The sequence below is a fragment of the Podarcis gaigeae genome (assembly GCF_964106915.1).
Source record: "Podarcis gaigeae genome assembly, chromosome: 11".
Lineage (NCBI taxonomy): Eukaryota > Metazoa > Chordata > Lepidosauria > Squamata > Lacertidae > Podarcis > Podarcis gaigeae.
In genome coordinates, this window is record NC_139687.1 from 62,023,236 (window position 1) to 62,040,381 (window position 17,146).

At 48.4% G+C, this 17,146-nt stretch overlaps 1 protein-coding gene and 2 long non-coding RNA genes across 6 annotated transcripts in view; 1 reads left to right on the forward strand and 2 right to left on the reverse strand.

The window, feature by feature from the left end:
- The window catches only part of LOC310827149 (uncharacterized protein), a 34,244-nt gene that overhangs the window by 7,606 nt on the left and 9,492 nt on the right, over window positions 1–17,146 (reverse strand). The gene's annotated exons all lie outside the window — the stretch shown is intronic.
- Window positions 55–3,787, reverse strand: LOC310827206. Its single transcript, XR_014556204.1, has 4 exons — window positions 3,653–3,787; window positions 3,034–3,396; window positions 2,212–2,537; window positions 55–495 (listed from the first exon to the last, which is right to left on the reverse strand). It is a non-coding gene; the product is annotated as an uncharacterized lncRNA (long non-coding RNA).
- Window positions 11,336–16,028, forward strand: LOC310827208. Of its 3 annotated transcripts, none has more exons than XR_014556206.1 (3): window positions 11,336–11,450; window positions 11,724–12,203; window positions 13,957–14,586. It is a non-coding gene; the product is annotated as an uncharacterized lncRNA (long non-coding RNA). The 3 variants fall into 3 exon arrangements; XR_014556207.1 differs by lacking the exon at window positions 11,336–11,450 and adding an exon at window positions 15,942–16,028 and having other exon boundaries at window positions 11,482–12,203; window positions 13,957–14,322; XR_014556208.1 differs by lacking the exons at window positions 11,336–11,450; window positions 11,724–12,203 and adding exons at window positions 12,786–12,887; window positions 13,144–13,509.

A 17,146-nucleotide genomic window follows, 5' to 3' on the forward strand; every position in this document is an offset into this window, starting at 1 on the left:
GCAATAAAAATAGCTTTATTGGCATTTCAAGTTATGACCTTCCAAAATGGCTTGAGATACAGAGTCTTTCTTCTTTCTGTTTCTTGTTTCTGAGAGATTTGAATCGGGAAATCCTTTTGATTCTTCATGAATAAGAGGCAATGGGGTGAGGGAGGCCACGGCCACATCCACACCATTTAACGCGCTATGAAGCCGCTTTAAACACTCATGGCTTAAACACTCCCAAAGACTCTGGGAGCTATAGTTGGAAAAGGGTGCCAAGAGTTGTTAGGGGACCCCCTGTTCCCTGCCAAGAAGGGAACCCTACCTCTACCCCCACCCCTACCCCTGACGCTAACCCTAACTCTAACCCTTAAGCCTTAACTAGAGCTACAATTCCCAGAGTTCCCTGGCAAGAAGGGAACCCTAACCCTGCCCCCTATCTACAGCTACAATTCCCAGAGTTCCCTGCCAAGGGAACCCCAAGCCTATCCCTGCCCCTGACGCTAACCCTAACTCTAACCCTTAACCCTTAACTAGAGCTACAATTCCCAGAGTTCCCTGGCAAGAAGGGAACCCTACCCCTACCCCTAATCCTACCCTTAATCCTAATCCTAATACAGTGGTACCCTGCAAGAGGAACACCTCGGAAGATGAAAAACTTGCTAGACGAAGGAGTTTTTCGTTTTCTTAGCCGCTTTGCAAGATGCATTTCCCTATGGGCTTGCTTCGCAAAGCGAAGCTTGCCCCGCAAGCTCCGGGGATAGCGGGGAAGCGCAGCGCGCCTTCCCCTCTCTCCCCGGACCCCTTTTGAACCAAGGGGCGGCAACAGGGAGAAGCGATCTTCTCCCCGCTGCCCCTTGCTTTAAAACAGGTCCGGGGACAGAGGGGAAGGCGCGCGACGCTTCCCCTCTGTCCCCGGACGGTCTCTATAGGAACGCATTGATTGATTTTCAATGCATTCCTATGGGAAACCGTGCTTTGCAAGACGAAAAACTCGCAAGAAGAAAAAACTTGTGGAACGAATTAATTTCGTCTTGCGAGGCACCACTGTACTTAAGCACCGTAACAGGTCTCCGTCCCCTTAACCACCTACAGTTCCCAGAATCCCTGAGGGGAAGCCATGCCTGTTTAAAGTGACTTCATAGCAGTTCCAGTGGTGCACCTAATGTGGCCTAATGTTCCCTCCCTCGTTTTCTTCTCTCTCCCCACTGCCCCATCACTTGCAGTGCAGCAGATGTCTGCCTGCAGTCTCCCTTCAAATCTCTTTCTCTCAAGTAGGGCCAAGGCCTTGCCCATTCCTCACTGCCAGTATTTCACGTTCACTTCTCCGATGTAAATAGGGATGTCCTGCGGTTCTCTTGATGACTTTTAAGACTGGACTTGGGGGAAACCTCACCGGCTCCAGACATCCCTGTAAGGCAAAGGCAAACAGGTGAGTGGGATGGCCAACACCCGACAGCGTCCCCCCAGATTCCTCCTCTATTTGGCTGCCTGTTAACAAACAAGGCTTCCAAACCAGTTTGCACCCATCTCAGCCAGCGTAGCCTCACAACATCCACTAGCCTGAATGCAAATTCTTCCGACAACCATCCACCAGCTGCAACCTCATCAGGTCCATTGCCAGACATCAACCAGCTTCAGAGCTGAGTGTCAGTCACCTTCAAGTAGCGATCCCACCAGCAAGTAATCTTTGTACTTGCCTTCTCCTTGCTCCACAGCATCCCAGCACTGGGCGATTGCCTCCTTCCGCTTGCCAGCTTGCCACCACGGGACAGGAGGCCACCAGGGCCACAGCATCCCAGCGCCGGGCGATTGCCTCCTTCCGCTTGCCAGCTTGCCACCACGGGACAGGAGGCCACCAGGGCCACAGCATCCCAGCGCCGGGCGACTGCCTCCTTCCGCTTGTCGACTCGCTGCCACGGGACAGGAGACCGCCTGGGCTGAGTGTCTTCTTTCTGTTTCTTGTTTCTGAGAGATTTGAATTGGGAAATCCTTTTGATTCTTCATGAATAAGAGGCAATGGGGTGAGGGAGGCCACGGCCACATCCACACCATTTAACGCGCTATGAAGCCACTTTAAACACTCATGGCTTAAACACCCCCAAAGACTCGGGGAGCTATAGTTGGAAAAGGGTGCCAAGAGTTGTTAGGGGACCCCCTGTTCCCTGCCAAGAAGGGAACCCTACCTCTCCCCCAACCCCTACCCCTGATGCTAACCCTAACCCTAACGCTAACCCTTAAGCCTTAATTAGAGCTACAATTCCCAGAGTTCCCGGGCAAGAAGGGAACCCTAACCCTGCCCCCTATCTACAGCTACAATTCCCAGAGTTCCCTGGCAAAAAGGGAACCCTAACCCTGCCCCCTATCTACAGCTACAATTCCCAGAGTTCCCTGGCAAGAAGGGAACCCTAACCCTGCCCCCTATCTACAGCTACAATTCCCAGAGTTCCCTGGCAAGAAGGGAACCCTAACCCTGCCCCCTATCTACAGCTACAATTCCCAGAGTTCCCTGGCAAAAAGGGAACCCTAACCCCAATCCTGCCCCCTATCTACAGCTACAATTCCCAGAGTTCCCTGCTAAGGGAACCACAACCCTATCCCTGCCCCTGACGCTAACCCTAACTCTAACCCTTAATCCTTAACTAGAGCTACAATTCCCAGAGTTCCCTGTAGCGCGCCTTCCCCTCTGTCCCTGGACCCCTTTTGAACCAAGGGGCGGCAACAGGGAGAAGCGATCTTCTCCCCTCCGCCCCTTGCTTTAATAAGGTCCAGGGACAGAGGGGAAAGCGCGCACACCTTCCCCTCTGTCCCCGGAGATTGCGGGGCAGGCAATGGGGAGAAGCAATCTTCTCCCCGATGCCCCTTGCTTTAAAACAGGTCCGGGGATAGAGGGGAAGGCGCACGACGCTTCCCCTCTGTCCCCGGACAGTCTCCATAGGAACGCATTGATTGATTTTCAATGCATTCCTATGGGAAACCGTGCTTCGCAAGACGAAAAACTCGCAAGAAGAAAAAACTTGTGGAACGAATTAATTTCGTCTTGCGAGGCACCACTGTACTTAAGCACCGTAACAAGTCTCCGTCCCCTTAACCACCTACAGTTCCCAGAATCCCTGAGGGGAAGCCATGCCTGTTTAAAGTGACTTCATAGCAGTTCCAGTGGTGCACCTAATGTGGCCCAATGTTCCCTCCCTCGTTTTCTTCTCTCTCCCCACTGCCCCATCACTTGCAGTGCAGCAGATGTCTGCCTGCAGTCTCCCTTCAAAGCTCCTCTCAAGTATGGCCAAGGTCTTGCCCATTCCTCACTGCCAGTATTTCACGTTCACTTCTCCGATGTAAATAGGGATGTCCTGCGGTTCTCTTGATGACTTTTAAGACTGGACTTGGGGGAAACCTCACCGGCTCCAGACATCCCTGTAAGGCAAAGGCAAACAGGTGAGTGGGATGGCCAACACCCGAACGCGTCCCCCCAGATTCCTCCTCTGTTTGGCTGCCTGTTAACAAACAAGGCTTCCAAACCAGTTTGCACCCATCTCAGCCAGCGTAGCCTCACAACATCCACTAGCCTGAATGCAAATTCTTCCGACAACCATCCACCAGCTGCAACCTCATCAGGTCCATTGCCAGACATCAACCAGCGATCCCACCAGCAAGTAATCTTTGTACTTGCCTTCTCCTTGCTCCACAGCATCCCAGCACCGGGTGATTGCTTTCTTCAGCTTGCCAGCTTGCCACCATGGGGCAGGAGGCCACCAGAGCCACAGCATCCCAGCGCCGGGCGATTGCCTCCTTCCGCTTGCCAGCTTGCCGCTTGTAGCCGTCTCCTTGCCGCCACGGAACAGGAGACCGCCTAGGCTGAGTGTCTTCTTTCTGTTTCTTGTTTCTGAGAGATTTGAATTGGGAAATCCTTTTGATTCTTCATGAATAAGAGGCAATGGGGTGAGGGAGGCCACGGCCACATCCACACCATTTAACGCACTATGAAGCCACTTTAAACACTCATGGCTTAAACACCCCCAAAGACTCTGGGAGCTATAGTTGGAAAAGGGTGCCAAGAGTTGTTAGGGGACCCCCTGTTCCCTGCCAAGAAGGGAACCCTACCTCTACCCCCACCCCTACCCCTGACGATAACCCTAACTCTAACCCTAATGCTAACCCTTAAGCCTTAACTAGAGCTACAATTCCCAGAGTTCCCCGGCAAGAAGGGAACCCTAACCCTTCCCCCTATCTACAGCTACAATTCCCAGAGTTCCCTGGCAAAAAGGGAACCCTAACCCCAACCCTTCCCCCTAACAAGAGCTACAATTCCCAGAGTTCCCTGCCAAGGGAACCCCAACCCTATCCCTGCCCCTGACGCTAACCTTAACCCTAACTCTAACCCTTAACCCATAACTAGAGCTACAATTCCCAGAGTTCCCTGGCAAGAAGGGAACCCTACCCCTACCCCTACCCCTAATCCTACCCCTAATCCTAATACTTAAGCACCGTAACAAGTCTCCGTCCCCTTAACCACCTACAGTTCCCAGAATCCCTGAGGGGAAGCCATGCCTGTTTAAAGTGACTTCATAGCAGTTCCAGTGGTGCACCTAATGTGGCCTAATGCTCCCTCCCTCGTTTTCTTCTCTCTCCCCACTGCCCCATCACTTGCAGTGCAGCAGATGTCTGCCTGCAGTCTCCCTTCAAATCTCCTCTCAAGTATGGCCAAGGTCTTGCCCATTCCTCACTGCCAGTATTTCACGTTCACTTCTCCGATGTAAATAGGGATGTCCTGCGGTTCTCTTGATGACTTTTAAGACTGGACTTGGGGAAAACCTCACCGGCTCCAGGCATCCCTGTAAGGCAAAGGCAAACAGGTGAGTGGGATGGCCAACACCCGAACGCGTCCCCCCAGATTCCTCCTCTGTTTGGCTGCCTGTTAACAAACAAGGCTTCCAAACCAGTTTGCACCCATCTCAGCCAGCGTAGCCTCACAACATCCACTAGCCTGAATGCAAATTCTTCCGACAACCATCCACCAGCTGCAACCTCATCAGGTCCATTGCCAGACATCAACCAGCTTCAGAGCTGAGTGTCAGATCCCACCAGCAAGTAATCTTTGTACTTGCCTTCTCCTTGCTCCACAGCATCCCAGCGCCGGGCGATTGCTTTCTTCCGCTTGCCAGCTTGCCACCACGGGACAGGAGGCCGCCTGGGCTGAGTGCCACCGAGCTGCCCATTTCTCTCTGGCGAGAGGCTTGCGCCTCTGCTGCTGAGGCTTGCGCCTTGGCCCACATTTATACCCGCTCAGCAGCCACATATTTTTGTCACATCACAATCAACCCACAGACAATGTCAGCAGCTGGGGAGGCATCACAATACCCCCTCACAATGGTGAGCCCAGCTCAGCAGCCAAAACACACACACACACACAAGTTGTGCCAATATCTGTGAAGGCCACACCAGAAACCCAAAGGGGCAGGAGGGGGACATTTTTCAGCCCAGTGGTTACATTTCCCTCCACACAACACTAGTCCAACACACAAATGAACAGAGCAATGAAAGCAAGCCTTATCTTTGCACAGGAAGCTGTTGAAGGAATGACATGCAGAGAGAAAGTTAGCCTCTCAGGAAAAAATCACTTTTTCATCAGTCAATCAATCAATCAATCAATCAATCAATCATTTATTGTATTTGACTAAAACCCATTATAAATCCAGTTACATAAGCACCAAACCCAATGACCCAAACTATGGCTCCCAGATTCTTGGGGGGGGGGGGGAGCCAGTTGGATGCCATGTGAACCCAGCAATGTGTCAAGTGATGGTGACCTATTACCTCCAGGTTCAAAGGCGGCATATTTCTGCATATCAGTTCCTGAGAATCACGAGGGCTGTTGTGGTCAGATTCTGCTTGCAGTTTTTGCGCAGGCATCTGTGAGAATGGGATGCTGAACTTGGGCCACTGGCCTGATCTAGGCAGCTTTCTTATGTTACAAAGGAAGACTTCCAAGAGAATACTTTTAATGCAGCACTCCAAGAAATGCTGCAAGTTTCAGAAAGTCACATAATGCACTCCAAAAACAGAAATTTTGAAACCATTTCAGCACTGTGTCATTTTTCTATTTTTCTGCATCTCTTATCTGAACTATGTACTTGCAGTTTCTTTGAGTATGTTTTTTCCAATTTATTTTTATTTGGTAGCCATTTCTCCCTTTCCGAGGAAGGAACAAAAACATTTGAAGTTCTCAGTGTCCCTGACTTAAGGGTCTGACTCCTCTGCCCTGCCGACCAAGTGCTCACTGGCTGGTGTGCCTTTCAGTGTAGGGAGATCAGAAGAGGACCGCTACATTGGCAGAAGCCTAAGCAGCCACGACCTTGCTATTCAGACACAAGGATATTGTTTTAGTCATTTATTCTTATTTTTAATTACTTGGCACCACAGACAGCTCTCTCCAAAAATGGCAAAGGCTACAATCCCACCTACATGGGAGGAAGCCCCACTGAATTCAGTAGGACTTACTTCCAAGTAGACATGGGTGCAGCAGTGCTGCAAGGATCTCTCTTGGAAGTCCCAGTAAATAAACTGCCACAGCGGCCGGATTAAACCGACCTGTCCAAAACTGCAAGGTTAGGATTAGGGGTAGGATTAGGGGTAGGGGTAGTGGTAGGCGTAGGTTTTTTTAGGGTTGAATTTGTTGAGGGTTGTTTTTTTTAGGATTTTACGCCAGGAAATAAATAAACTGCCACAGGGGCCGGATTAAACTGACCGGTGGGCTGGATTAGGCCCCCAAAATGGACTTTGGACATGCCTGATAAGCGCACGAACAAGATGTAGTGTGTGCACCATTTCATGTTTTACTGGAAAACTTTAGGTGACTGTTAACTGGTAGGCAGGGCCTTGGGGGCAAACCCCCCCTTGAATCTGACTTATGACTTCAGCAGTGAGACCACAGAGTGACAGTGTCATCATAATTTCACCATGGCAACCAGCTGCTTCATTTCCACTTACTTGAAAGGCAGGTCATTGAGTATTTATTTTATTTATTTATTTTTGTATGAAATATTTATTAAGTTTTCCATAACTGAACACGTGACCACTTTCTTTCCCTTGGAAATTGACTTGATGATGTCAACTCTCCAAGCATTAATATATATATATATATATATATATATATATATTGTAATAATATTTTATTAAATTTTAGGAATGACAACAAACAGAAAAAAGAAAAAACACATACACAAAAATATAAAATTACAAAATACAAAAAATACAAACATTTAGCTTATAGAAAAAGGAGAAAAAAACAGAAAAAAACACACTAAAAAGAAAATACAAAAATCCCTCTTTTTGATTTCTCCTCTTTGATTCACTTATTTTCCTGACTTCCTCACATCTCCCTTTTTTGTATCCCTTTTAAAAATTAATTCAGCAAATTCATATCCAATTAATTTGTCTATTATCAATCCAATCTTATTTTTAACCTTGTTGCTAGAACCCCTTCAGCTCATTTCAATGTCATCAACATTCAAAAATTTTACAATGTTTCTGTAGATAAATTTTAAATTTCCTCCAATCTTCTTCCACCGACTCTTCTCCCTGGTCTCGGATTCTGCCAGTCATTTCCGCCATTTCCATGTAGTCCATTACTTGCATCTGCCATTCTTCCAGAGTGGGTAGGTCTTATGTCTTCCAATGCTTTGCAATAAGTATTCTTGCTGCTGCTGTAGCGTACATAAAGAAAGTTCTATCCTTCTTTGGCACCAATTGGTCGACTATGCCCAGGAGAAAGGCCTCTGGTTTCTTAGGGAAAGTGTATTTAAATACCTTTTCCAATTCATTATAGATCATCTCCCAGAAAACCTTAATCCTTGGGCACGTCCACCAAAGGTGAAAGAATGTACCTTCGTTTTCTTTACATTTCCAGCATTTATTATCAGGCAAATGATAAATTTTTGCAAGCTTGACTGGGGTCATGTACCACCTGTACATCATTTTCATAATATTCTCTCTTAGGGCATTACATGCCGTAAATTTAATCCCGGTGGTCCACAACTTCTCCCAGTGAGCAAACATAATATTGTATCCTATATCTTGTGCCCATTTTATCATTGCCGATTTTACTGTTTCTTCCTCAGTGTTCCATTTCAGCAGCAAATTATACATTCTTGATAGAATCTTAGCATTGGGTTCTAGCAATTCTGTCTCTAACTTTGATCTTTCCACCTGGAAACCCACTTTTTTGTCCTGGTTGTAAACCTCTCTTATTTGAAAATAGTGTAACCAGTCTTGCACCTTCTCTTTGAGCTTCTCATAACTCTGCAATTTCAATTTGTCACCTTCCCGTTCTAAAATTTCCCAATATTTTGGCCAATTGGCCTCCATATTAAGTTTTTTCAGAGCTTTCGCTTCCATAGGTGAAAGCCACCTTGGGGTTTTACTCTCCAAAAAATCTTTATATCTAATCCAAACATTAAACAATGCTTTCCTGACAATATGGTTTTTAAATGCCTTATGCGCTTTTACCTTGCCATACCACAGATATGCATGCCACCCAAATACATTGTCATACCCTTCAAGATCTAACACATCCGTATTTTCCAGAAGTAGCCATTCCTTCAGCCAGCAAAAAGCTGCTGATTCATAATAAAGTTTAAGGTCCAGCAGGGCAAACCCCCCTCTGTCTTTAGAATCTGTAAGTATCTTAAATTTTATTCTGGGCTTTTTGCCCTGCCAGACAAATCTAGATATGTCTCTTTGCCACTTCTTGAAACAGTCCATCTTGTCAATAATTTGCAGTGATTGAAATAAAAATAACATTCTCGGCAATACATTCATCTTGATAACAGCAATTCGACCCAGCAAGGAAAGCTTCAAATTCGACCAAATTTCTAGATCTTTTTTCACTTCTGCCCAACATTTCTCATAATTATCTTTAAATAGGTTCACATTCTTAGCTGTCATGTTCACCCCCAGGTATTTTACCTTCTTTACCAGTGTTAAATCTGTCTCCTTCTGAAACCTCTCTCTCTCTATTGGTGTCAAATTTTTCTCCAAAACCTTGGTTTTTAACTTATTCAACTTAAAACCTGCTACTTGACCAAATTCCTGGATTACTTCTAGGGCCCTCTTGGTAATAGATACTGGCTCCTGTAATGTCAGTACTAGGTCATCTGCGAATCTCCAAGCATTAATATAAATGCTGCCTTTCAGAAATAAAGATCTGCTCATGATCAGATCTCAAAACACAATTCCCTTCTTTTCTCTCCTATTTATTCTGGAGTAAGTCACAACTAAGCCCACTAAAGTTAATGACGCTGGACCAAGCACTTATCAGGCATGTCCAAAGTCCATTTTGGGGGCCTAATCCAGCCCACTGGTCAGTTTAATCCGACCCCTGTGGCAGTTTATTTATTTCCTGGGGTAAAATCCTAAAAAAAACCAACCCTCAACAAATTCTTAGATGCTTGGTAACTGTGGATCATCAAGTCAATTTCCAAGGGAAAGAAAGTGGTCACGTGTTCAGTTATGGAAAACTTAATAAATATTTCATACAAAAATAAATAAATAAAATAAATACTCAATGACCTGCCTTTCAAGTAAGTGGAAATGAAGCAGCTGGTTGCCATGGTGAAATTATGATGACACTGTCACTCTGTGGTCTCACTGCTGAAGTCATAAGTCAGATTCAAGGGGGGATTTGCCCCCAAGGCCCTGCCTACCAGTTAACAGTCACCTAAAGTTTTCCAGTAAAACATGAAATGGTGCACACGCTACATCTTGTTCGTGCGCTTATCAGGCATGTCCAAAGTCCATTTTGGGGGCCTAATCCAGTCCACCGGTCAGTTTAATCCGGCCCCTGTGGCAGTTTATTTATTTCCTGGCGTAAAATCCTAAAAAAAACAACCCTCAACAAATTCAACCCTAAAAAAACCTACCCCTACCCCTACCACTACCCCTACCCCTAATCCTAACCTTGCAGTTTTTGCACAGTCGGTTTAATCCGGCCGCTGTGGCAGTTTATTTACTGGGACTTCCAAGAGAGATCCTTGCAGCACTGCTGCACCCATGTCTACTTGGAAGTAAGTCCTACTGAATTCAGTGGGGCTTCCTCCCATGTAGGTGGGATTGTAGCCTTTGCCATTTTTGGAGAGAGCTGTCTGTGGTGCCAAGTAATTAAAAATAAGAATAAATGACTAAAACAATATCCTTGTGTCTGAATAGCAAGCTCGTGGCTGCTTAGGCTTCTGCCAATGTAGCGGTCCTCTTCTGATCTCCCTACACTGAAAGGCACACCAGCCAGTGAGCACTTGGTCGGCAGGGCAGAGGAGTCAGACCCTTAAGTCAGGGACACTGAGAACTTCAAATGTTTTTGTTCCTTCCTCGGAAAGGGAGAAATGGCTACCAAATAAAAATAAATTGGAAAAAACATACTCAAAGAAACTGCAAGTACATAGTTCAGATAAGAGATGCAGAAAAATAGAAAAATGACACAGTGCTGAAATGGTTTCAAAATTTCTGTTTTTGGAGTGCATTATGTGACTTTCTGAAACTTGCAGCATTTCTTGGAGTGCTGCATTAAAAGTATTCTCTTGGAAGTCTTCCTTTGTAACATAAGAAAGCTGCCTGGATCAGGCCAGTGGCCCAAGTTCAGCATCCCATTCTCACAGATGCCTGCGCAAAAACTGCAAGCAGAATCTGACCACAACAGCCCTCGTGATTCTCAGGAACTGATATGCAGAAATATGCCGCCTTTGAACCTGGAGGTAATAGGTCACCATCACTTGACACATTGCTGGGTTCACATGGCATCCAACTGGCTCCCCCCCCCCCCCAAGAATCTGGGAGCCATAGTTTGGGTCATTGGGTTTGGTGCTTATGTAACTGGATTTATAATGGGTTTTAGTCAAATACAATAAATGATTGATTGATTGATTGATTGATTGATTGATTGACTGATGAAAAAGTGATTTTTTCCTGAGAGGCTAACTTTCTCTCTGCATGTCATTCCTTCAACAGCTTCCTGTGCAAAGATAAGGCTTGCTTTCATTGCTCTGTTCATTTGCGTGTTGGACTAGTGTTGTGTGGAGGGAAATGTAACCACTGGGCTGAAAAATGTCCCCCTCCTGCCCCTTTGGGTTTCTGGTGTGGCCTTCACAGATATTGGCACAACTTGTGTGTGTGTGTGTGTGTGTGTGTGTTTTGGCTGCTGAGCTGGGCTCACCATTGTGAGGGGGTATTGTGATGCCTCCCCAGCTGCTGACATTGTCTGTGGGTTGATTGTGATGTGACAAAAATATGTGGCTGCTGAGCGGGTATAAATGTGGGCCAAGGCGCAAGCCTCAGCAGCAGAGGCGCAAGCCTCTCGCCAGAGAGAAATGGGCAGCTCGGTGGCACTCAGCCCAGGCGGCCTCCTGTCCCGTGGTGGCAAGCTGGCAAGCGGAAGAAAGCAATCGCCCGGCGCTGGGATGCTGTGGAGCAAGGAGAAGGCAAGTACAAAGATTACTTGCTGGTGGGATCTGACACTCAGCTCTGAAGCTGGTTGATGTCTGGCAATGGACCTGATGAGGTTGCAGCTGGTGGATGGTTGTCGGAAGAATTTGCATTCAGGCTAGTGGATGTTGTGAGGCTACGCTGGCTGAGATGGGTGCAAACTGGTTTGGAAGCCTTGTTTGTTAACAGGCAGCCAAACAGAGGAGGAATCTGGGGGGACGCTGTCGGGTGTTGGCCATCCCACTCACCTGTTTGCCTTTGCCTTACAGGGATGTCTGGAGCCGGTGAGGTTTTCCCCAAGTCCAGTCTTAAAAGTCATCAAGAGAACCGCAGGACATCCCTATTTACATCGGAGAAGTGAACGTGAAATACTGGCAGTGAGGAATGGGCAAGACCTTGGCCCTACTTGAGAGAAGGAGCTTTGAAGGGAGACTGCAGGCAGACATCTGCTGCACTGCAAGTGATGGGGCAGTGGGGAGAGAGAAGAAAACGAGGGAGGGAGCATTAGGCCACATTATGTGCACCACTGGAACTGCTATGAAGTCACTTTAAACAGGCATGGCTTCCCCTCAGGGATTCTGGGAACTGTAGGTGGTTAAGGGGACGGAGACTTGTTACGGTGCTTAAGTATTAGGATTAGGGGTAGGATTAGGGATAGGGGTAGGGGTAGGGTTCCCTTCTTGCCAGGGAACTCTGGGAATTGTAGCTCTAGTTATGGGTTAAGGGTTAGAGTTAGGGTTAAGGTTAGCGTCAGGGGCAGGGATAGGGTTGGGGTTCCCTTGGCAGGGAACTCTGGGAATTGTAGCTCTTGTTAGGGGGAAGGGTTGGGGTTAGGGTTCCCTTTTTGCCAGGGAACTCTGGGAATTGTAGCTGTAGATAGGGGGAAGGGTTAGGGTTCCCTTCTTGCCGGGGAACTCTGGGAATTGTAGCTCTAGTTAAGGCTTAAGGGTTAGCATTAGGGTTAGAGTTAGGGTTATCGTCAGGGGTAGGGGTGGGGTAGAGGTAGGGTTCCCTTCTTGGCAGGGAACAGGGGGTCCCCTAACAACTCTTGGCACCCTTTTCCAACTATAGCTCCCAGAGTCTTTGGGGGTGTTTAAGCCATGAGTGTTTAAAGTGGCTTCATAGCGCATTAAATGGTGTGGATGTGGCCGTGGCCTCCCTCACCCCATTGCCTCTTATTCATGAAGAATCAAAAGGATTTCCCAATTCAAATCTCTCAGAAACAAGAAACAGAAAGAAGACACTCAGCCTAGGCGGTCTCCTGTCCCGTGGCGGCAAGGAGACGGCTACAAGCGGCAAGCTGGCAAGCGGAAGGAGGCAATCGCCTGGCGCTGGGATGCTGTGGCTCTGGTGGCCTCCTGTCCCGTGGTGGCAAGCTGGCAAGCAGAAGAAAGCAATCACCCGGTGCTGGGATGCTGTGGAGCAAGGAGAAGGCAAGTACAAAGATTACTTGCTGGTGGGATCGCTGGTTGATGTCTGGCAATGGACCTGATGAGGTTGCAGCTGGTGGATGGTTGTCGGAAGAATTTGCATTCAGGCTAGTGGATGTTGTGAGGCTACGCTGGCTGAGATGGGTGCAAACTGGTTTGGAAGCCTTGTTTGTTAACAGGCAGCCAAACAGAGGAGGAATCTGAGGGGACGCGTTCGGGTGTTGGCCATCCCACTCACCTGTTTGCCTTTGCCTTACAGGGATGTCTGGAGCCGGTGAGGTTTTCCCCATGTCCAGTCTTAAAAGTCATCAAGAGAACCGCAGGACATCCCTATTTACATCGGAGAAGTGAACGTGAAATACTGGCAGTGAGGAATGGGCAAGGCCTTGGCCCTACTTGAGAGAAGGAGCTTTGAAGGGAGACTGCAGGCAGACATCTGCTGCACTGCAAGTGATGGGGCAGTGGGGAGAGAGAAGAAAACGAGGGAGGGAACATTGGGCCACATTAGGTGCACCACTGGAACTGCTATGAAGTCACTTTAAACAGGCATGGCTTCCCCTCAGGGATTCTGGGAACTGTAGGTGGTTAAGGGGACGGAGACTTGTTACGGTGCTTAAGTACAGTGGTGCCTCGCAAGACGAAATTAATTCGTTCCACGAGTTTTTTCTTCTTGCGAGTTTTTCGTCTTGCAAAGCACGGTTTCCCATAGGAATGCATTGAAAATCAATCAATGCGTTCCTATGGAGACCATCCGGGGACAGAGGGGAAGCGCCGCGCGCCTTCCCCTCTGTCCCCGGACCTGTTTTAAAGCAAGGGGCAGCGGGGAGAAGATCGCTTCTCCCTGTTGCCGCCCCTTGGTTCAAAAGGGGTCCGGGGACAGAGGGGAAGGCGCGCTGCGCTTCCCCGCTATCCCCGGAGCTTGCGGGGCAATCTTCGTTTTGCGAAACAAGCCCATAGGGAAATGCGTCTTGCGAAGTGGCTAAGAAAACGAAAAACTCCTTCATCTAGCGAGTTTTTCGTCTTCCGAGGTGTTCGTCTTGCGGGGTACCACTGTATTAGGATTAGGATTAAGGGTAGGATTAGGGGTAGGGGTAGGGTTCCCTTCTTGCCAGGGAACTCTGGGAATTGTAGCTCTAGTTAAGGGTTAAGGGTTAGAGTTAGGGTTAGCGTCAGGGGCAGGGATAGGGTTGGGGTTCCCTTGGCAGGGAACTCTGGGAATTGTAGCTGTAGATAGGGGGCAGGGTTGGGGTTAGGGTTCCCTTTTTGCCAGGGAACTCTGGGAATTGTAGCTGTAGATAGGGGGCAGGGTTAGGGTTCCCTTCTTGCCAGGGAACTCTGGGAATTGTAGCTGTAGATAGGGGGCAGGGTTAGGGTTCCCTTCTTGCCAGGGAACTCTGGGAATTGTAGCTCTAGTTAAGGCTTAAGGGTTAGAGTTAGGGTTATCGTCAGGGGTAGGGGTGGGGGTAGAGGTAGGGTTCCCTTCTTTGCAGGGAACAGGGGGTCCCCTAACAACTCTTGGCACCCTTTTCCAACTATAGCTCCCAGAGTCTTTGGGGGTGTTTAAGCCATGAGTGTTTAAAGTGGCTTCATAGTGCATTAAATGGTGTGGATGTGGCCGTGGCCTCCCTCACCCCATTGCCTCTTATTCATGAAGAATCGAAAGGATTTCCCAATTCAAATCTCTCGGAAACAAGAAACAGAAAGAAGACACTCTGCCCAGGCGGCCTCCTGTCCCGTGGCAGCGAGCCGGCAAGCGGAAGGAGGCAATCGCCCGGCGCTGGGATGCTGTGGCCCTGGTGGCCTCCTGTCCCGTGGTGGCAAGCTGGCAAGCGGAAGGAGGCAATCGCCCGGCGCTGGGATGTTGTGGCCCTGGTGGCCGCCTGTTTCGTGGGCGCAAGCTGGCAAGCGGAAGGAGGCAATCGCCCGGCGCTGGGATGCTGTGGAGCAAGGAGAAGGCAAGTACAAAGATTACTTGCTGGTGGGATCGCTACTTGAAGGTGCCTGACACTCAGCTCTGAAGCTGGTTGATGTCTGGCAATGGACCTGATGAGGTTGCAGCTGGTGGATGGTTGTCAGAAGAATTTGCATTCAGGCTAGTGGATGTTGTGAGGCTACGCTGGCTGAGATGGGTGCAAACTGGTTTGGAAGCCTTGTTTGTTAACAGGCAGCCAAACAGAGGAGGAATCTGGGGGGACGCGTTCGGGTGTTGGCCATCCCACTCACCTGTTTGCCTTTGCCTTACAGGGATGTCTGGAGCCGGTGAGGTTTTCCCCAAGTCCAGTCTTAAAAGTCATCAAGAGAACCGCAGGACATCCCTATTTACATCGGAGAAGTGAACGTGAAATACTGGCAGTGAGGAATGGGCAAGGCCTTGGCCATACTTGAGAGAAGGAGATTTGAAGGGAGACTGCAGGCAGACATCTGCTGCACTGCAAGTGATGGGGCAGTGGGGAGAGAGAAGAAAACGAGGGAGGGAACATTGGGCCACATTAGGTGCACCACTGGAACTGCTATGAAGTCACTTTAAACAGGCATGGCTTCCCCTCAGGGATTCTGGGAACTGTAGGTGGTTAAGGGGACGGAGACTTGTTACGGTGCTTAAGTACAGTGGTGCCTTGCAAGACGAAATTAATTCGTTCCACAAGTTTTTTCTTCTTGCGAGTTTTTCGTCTTGCGAAGCACGGTTTCCCATAGGAATGCATTGAAAATCAATCAATGCGTTCCTATGGAGACCGTCCGGGGACAGAGGGGAAGCGTCGCGCGCCTTCCCCTCTGTCCCCGGACCTGTTTTAAAGCAAGGGGCAGCGGGGAGAAGATCGCTTCTCCCTGTTGCCGCCCCTTGGTTCAAAAGGGGTCCGGGGACAGAGGGGAAGGCGCGCTGCGCTTCCCCGCTATCCCCGGAGCTTGCGGGGCAAGCTTCGTTTTGCGAAGCAAGCCCATAGGGAAATGCGTCTTGCAAAGCGGCTAAGAAAATGAAAAACTCCTTCGTCTAGCGAGTTTTTCGTCTTCCGAGGTGTTCGTCTTGCGGTGTACCACTGTATTAGGATTAGGATTAAGGGTAGGATTAGGGGTAGGGGTAGGGTTCCCTTCTTGCCAGGGAACTCTGGGAATTGTAGCTTTAGTTAAGGATTAAGGGTTAGAGTTCCCTTTTTGCCAGGGAATTCTGGGAATTGTAGTTGTAGATAGGGGACAGGGTTAGGGTTCCCTTCTTGCCAGGGAACTCTGGGAATTGTAGCTCTAGTTAAGGCTTAAGGGTTAGCGTTAGGGTTAGAGTTAGGGTTAGCGTCAGGGGTAGGGGTGGGGGTAGAGGTAGGGTTCCCTTCTTGGCAGGGAACAGGGGGTCCCCTAACAACTCTTGGCACCCTTTTCCAACTATAGCTCCCAGAGTCTTTGGGAGTGTTTAAGCCATGAGTGTTTAAAGCGGCTTCATAGCGCGTTAAATGGTGTGGATGTGGCCGTGGCCTCCCTCACCCCATTGCCTCTTATTCATGAAGAATCAAAAGGATTTCCCAATTCAAATCTCTCAGAAACAAGAAACAGAAAGAAGAAAGACTCTGTATCTCAAGCCACTTTGGAAGCTCATAACTTGAAATGCCAATAAAGCTATTTTTATTGCATTGTGTTGTATAGTGTTGTGATTAACATGGGAAGTAGGGTGGTAAAATACGTTTGTCTTTCTGCATGCGTTTATAGTAGGCATTTTGCACTCACCTGAACCCTTGCAGGGAAAGGGACAGGGCACAATGGGAAAGGGTGGGGCAACTGGGCTGCTTAAACCACACCCCTTTTCCAACGGAAGCACCATGGGGGGTGGGCCCTCCGAGAGAGAACAACAGAACAGAACACAGAACAAAGAAGACGGAAGTGGCGCACAGTTCCTTCTGTTCCCTCTCTTCCAAAGAATGGAATGTCAACACACAAAGCATGTGATCCAGTAGTCACACACACTTTGCAGCACGGGAGAGAATGAAACTCCGGACATCCAGCACCTGCTTATCTGCTTCTCTTGAACTCTTTGACTGTAACCCTGTACAATCCTTTTTCAAAGAGGGCCAGATTTGATGAAGTGAAGGGCCGTGAGGGCCGCCGAAACAGCCAACCCAAGTTGTTAACCTTTTTTTAGGGTTGAATTTGTTGAGGGTTTTTTTTTTTTTTTTTAGGATTTTACGCTAGGAAATAAATAAACTGCCACAGGGGCCGGATTAAACTGACCGGTGGGCTGGATTAGGCCCCCAAAATGGACTTTGGACATGCCTGATAAG